The sequence below is a fragment of the Triticum aestivum genome, chromosome 1A (genome assembly GCF_018294505.1).
Source record: "Triticum aestivum cultivar Chinese Spring chromosome 1A, IWGSC CS RefSeq v2.1, whole genome shotgun sequence".
Lineage (NCBI taxonomy): Eukaryota > Viridiplantae > Streptophyta > Magnoliopsida > Poales > Poaceae > Triticum > Triticum aestivum.
Genome location: NC_057794.1, coordinates 170,048,842 through 170,053,943, shown reverse-complemented (window position 1 = coordinate 170,053,943; position 5,102 = coordinate 170,048,842). Strand labels below are relative to the sequence as shown.

Genomic DNA, 5,102 nt, shown 5'->3' with positions numbered 1-5,102 from the left:
TCAGCTCCTTTTCTACCAATGATATGTAAATCAAATTCTTGTAACAAGAGAACCCATCGAATAAGTCTAGGTTTAGCATCTTTCTTTTCCATAAGATATTTAATAGCAGCATGGTGATACGTCTCCAACGTATCTATAATTTTTGATTGTTCCATGCTATTATATTATCTGTTTTGGATGTTTAATGGGCTTTAATATGCTCTTTTATATTATTTTTATGACTAACCTATTAACCGGAGGCCCAGTGCCAGTTTTTTTGCCTATTTTAGAGTTTCACAGAAAAGGAATACCAAACGGATTCCAAACGGAATGAAACCTTCGCGATGATCTTTCTTGGACCAAAAGCAAACCAGAAGACTTGGAGTTGAAGTATGGATCTTCGTGAGGCAGCCACAAGGCAGGAGGGCACGCCCAGAGGGGTAGGCGCGCCACCCACCCTCGTGGGCCCCACGTAGCTCCACCGACGTACTTCTTCCGCCTATATATACTCTTATACCCTAGATCGATCACAGAGTGCCACGGAACCACTTTTCCACCACCGCAACCTTCTGTACCCGTGAGAACCCATCTTGGGGCCTTTTCCGGCGATCTGTCGGAGGGGGAATTGATCACGGAGGGCTTCTACATCAACACCATAGCCTCTCCGATGATGCGTGAGTAGTTTACCACAAACCTTCGGGTCCATAGTTATTAGCTACATGGCTTCTTCTCTCTCTTTGATTCCCAATACAAAGTTCTCCTCGATGTTCTTGGAGATCTATTCGATGTAATATTCTTTTGTGTTGTGTTTGCTGAGATCCGATGAATTGTGGGTTTATGAACAAGATTATCTATGAATATTATTTGGTTCTTCTCTGAATTCTTATATGCATGATTTGATATCTTTGCAAGTCTCTTTGAATTATCGGTTTAGTTTGGCCTACTAGATTGATCTTTCTTGCAATGGGAGAAGTGCTTAGCTTTGGGTTCAATCTTGCGGTGTCCTTTCCCAGTGACAGTAGGGGCAGCAAGGCGCATATTGTATTGTTGTCATCGAGGATAAAAAGATGGAGTTTATATCATATTGTTTGAGTTTATTCCTCTACATCATGTCATCTTGCTTAAAGTGTTACTCTGTTCTTATGAGCTTAATATTCTAGATGCATGCTGGATAGCGGTCGATGTGTGGAGTAATAATAGTAGATGCAGCATCGTTTCGATCTACTTGACACAGACGTGATGCTTATATCCATGATCATTGTCTTAGATATCTATCTATCTATACCTACCTATAATAATTAGGCACTCCCTAATAATTCCCACGTTAATTAGAAAATACTAACCGTTCATCTGGTGGGACGGAATTATTATAGTGTAGATTGAGTCATATGTATTTGAGGAAAAAAATATATAATTTTGGATTGAAACTTAAAAAAAGGCTTCAAGGCCCACGATTGTTTCTCAGTTGTAAAAATAGAATCCACCTATAAAAAGATCAATCTCTATCTTATGCACAAAAGAAATATCTCCCTCAACTCCCGTACTACAGTTGTTTCCTAAATAGAACAATCTCAATATAGAACGTTAGGATCAATAGTGACCTACTCCCCGTTGATTCCTCCATCAAGCACGCATCCCTTCCTCACATCAACACAACTCCCCGTGTCCTTGCAGCTGCCGTCCGCCTCATCTATCATCGCGCATCTCCTCCATCGTGCATGGTCACGCCTTCATCTTTTCCTCTCGGGCATTCTCCCGGTGTCAGCGATCCTGCATGCATGCCTCTACTTGTCCGCTAAAAGACTAAGCGCCCTCTGCCTCTCCAACTCGCGCCTATCACCATCGAGGACGGCGTGAACGGTGGAGTCGTGCATGTGTCGGGGCACTGCCTCGTGGAGCTGCTGCAGGCCTGCCACGGGTCAGGCGTCGAGCAGCACACATGGCTCCACAATGGCTATAGTGAGTGCGGACGCCCAGATCTGTGCCGCAGAGGTGGCTGCCCAAGGACCAGATCAGCCGCAAGGATCTGAACATTCTCTTTATTAGATGGACCCAAAAAGTACAGCTGGCCGTGAAGGTATGAGATTTACTAGCATGTTACTAACTGCGCTGGACGGGGGTTTGCATATGGCACTTGAAATTAACGTGATTGATTTGTGAAATTTACAGTATTGTTATTGTTGTACAGTAGTGGTAGAATTGCAGTGTTCTGTTCATGGATTTCAGGTTCAGAGTTGCATACTGCAGCCAATACACATGGGAGTGTTATGCCCTGAAAGTTGTATTATGTGTCCTGCAACTTTATTTGTTTTGGTATAGAACTAAAAACAGTGGCTGGTTGTATTTTGGGAAACATTGCAGCAATAAAGAAACGAATTTGTGACAAATGTTAGTTGTGCCACGAATGATTGCTGAGTTCCAGTACCATGGGAGGCAGTTAGTTTATAATCGGTTACACGATGTGGTCGCTAGATTTGGAGTATTATTATAGAATGAGAAATTTCTCATGATTGGTCTTCCATGCAGGGCGAGGAGGATCGATCGGTGCGTCACTGTCTCTAAACTTTTTTGAATGGCGTTCTTTGTCGCAGGAGACGGGAACATCACTGTGACCTAAAGCTATGACATGAGCATGCATGTGCCTTGCAACAAACTGCACCTAGACTCCTATGAGGTTAAAATCGACCCAAAGGTACTCCTTTCAGCAGAACATGAATCGTATGCAAAGTCACCCTTTCCTTTTCACTTATCCTCTGTTTGAGGCAATGGTAACAACAAGAAGATAATTTCCTATATCGTTGTTAATTCTCTTTACCATACTCTAGCGATTTATAACTGAAAAGGGATAAAATAATATTACAAATCATGCAGTATATCCTTGGAGGTAATATTAAATTAATCAATGGCCTCAATAAAAATACCATGCATTTGACATACACACTCAAAGGACCAATAGTTGATGATATGTAGAGCTTTTTTCTTAGATGCCATATGCAAATTTATATATTGCCATATATGATTCTTATAGAATAACACTGCAAGTGTGCGTTGGTGGACAGCGAGAACATATTATTGTTGCACGCAATTTCTGAACAATATTAGCATGCAGTGCCTTAAAATCAAGATGTGAAGAAAATCGATCACATGAAGAGCTGCTAATCGATATTATTGATGGGTATCTGGGGGAATAATAAAGTGCCAAGAAGGATGTGTCGTAAGAACTAATCCATATGACCTATTCTTCTGGCTAATATAATAGACAACTGTATTTGTTGGAATTTAGATCGTGCTGCTATTTACATGTAGCATATTTCTGAAACAGTACTGTCCTTGACTTCATATTTAGATTTAATGTATATTATGCAACACCACCTATCTGGATCTTGATTAGTAGCTTTTTTATTAGATGTTATATGCAAATTCGTATTTCCATATATGATTCTTATAGACTGTACTACTGCAACTCTGCATTGTTGGACAGTGAGAACATAATATTGTCGCATGAAATTGCTGAACAATATAAGCATGCAATGCCCTAGAATCAAGATGTGAAGAAAATCTATCGGTGGAGATCTACGGATCAATATTATTGATGGGTATCTAGGGAATGATAAAGTGCTAATAATAGATTTCATGTTTCCTAAGTAAGAACTGATCCATATGACCTAATCTTTTTATCAATATAATAGAAAATTGTATTTGTTGAAATTTAAGTATTTAACTGACGATGATATGTACTTACATGTAGAATATTTCTGAAGCAGTACTGTCCTTGACTTCATATTCGGACCCTGGAATCAAGACGAGAAGAAAATCTAACTGGTGAAGATCTACAACTCGACATTATTGAAGGGTATCTGGGGAATGATAATGCGCCAAGAATGGTGTTAATGTTCCCAAGGAAGAATTGATCCATATGACCTTTTTAATATAATAGCTTACTGTATATGTTGGAACTGAACTCATGATGATATATACTTACATGTAGAATATTTCTGAAACAGTACTGTCCTTAACTTGCATATTCAGATTTGATGTCTATTATGCAACAACACCTGTCTGGATCTTGATATATGTGACCAAACCAGGAAACAATAGAGCACTCTCAACTTTTAGCTCGGATTGCTCCACTGATGGATAAGTGTACAAAACTTAATATGTGTATTTCCATGGAAGTGCTTGCTGAACAAATCAAAATAAATCTTGGATATGATGTTTCCTCTGTAGTTTCTTATCTTCTTGCTGTTACCATAGCATCGATGCATAAAAAATGTTGATTTCTTTATAACTTTTAGTACATGTATAGTGAATGGAAGCAATAGGAATTTGAGAGGAACTGGTGAACTATCTATTCATTACCTTTTATTAGGTAAAACTGTATCTTCTCAAATAGCATTATTTCCAACGGCAAGTGTATTTTGGTATATCTATACACGGAAAGGATGTTATGCGATTCAGCTTTCCATTTTTCATAAGGCCTTACTGCAAAAAGAACCAACTAAAATGCTTTAGTCCTAACATTTTATCCATCAAACTTTGTTTATATGGTTACTATTTTTATTATTTCAACAACTCGTAGTGAAGTTAAGACGAGCCTTGGAACATTGGTTGTTGATAGCTTAGTCTTTCTGGATAATCCTCTATCTGTATAGCATTACAAGAAACATCCACTGAGCCATGAGAGTCTTTCTAGATGCTACTCTATCAACATACTCTTACAAGAAACAACCAATGAGTTATGGTATATATTTCCATTATCAATATAACTACCTTTTCTGCTTCTGAATATTTAGCTTCCAAAATGACTTTACATAATATGTTAGATTCTATGCCTATAATTTTAATTTTTCACTCTTAATTTTGGCAACAGTGTGATACTCTATGTAGTTCCTCAAGATATTGTTCTTTCTTAGGAGGAATCAAGGATTAAATTTACTGGAATAATCTATTGAAGGATATTACATAATAAATCCATGTGAGATGAAAAAAAATGTATTGACATTTATATTTTCAATATAGTATAATGTGCACTTGCTCATACTTTTCAATAAAACCACTACTTTGGTTGGAAAGAAGAAACTCCCCATTTCCTTCCAATTTAGGACCGCGCTGCGGGATATACA

General features: G+C 38.3%; 1 long non-coding RNA gene across 1 annotated transcript; it reads left to right on the top strand.

Annotated features, from left to right (window-relative positions):
• The first annotated feature begins 1,602 nt into the window (after positions 1 to 1,602).
• LOC123110842 (uncharacterized) lies at positions 1,603 to 3,971 on the top strand. The gene is made up of 3 exons (XR_006453763.1): positions 1,603 to 2,056; positions 2,506 to 2,671; positions 3,744 to 3,971. It is a non-coding gene; the product is annotated as an uncharacterized lncRNA (long non-coding RNA).
• The last annotated feature ends 1,131 nt before the right edge of the window (positions 3,972 to 5,102 follow it).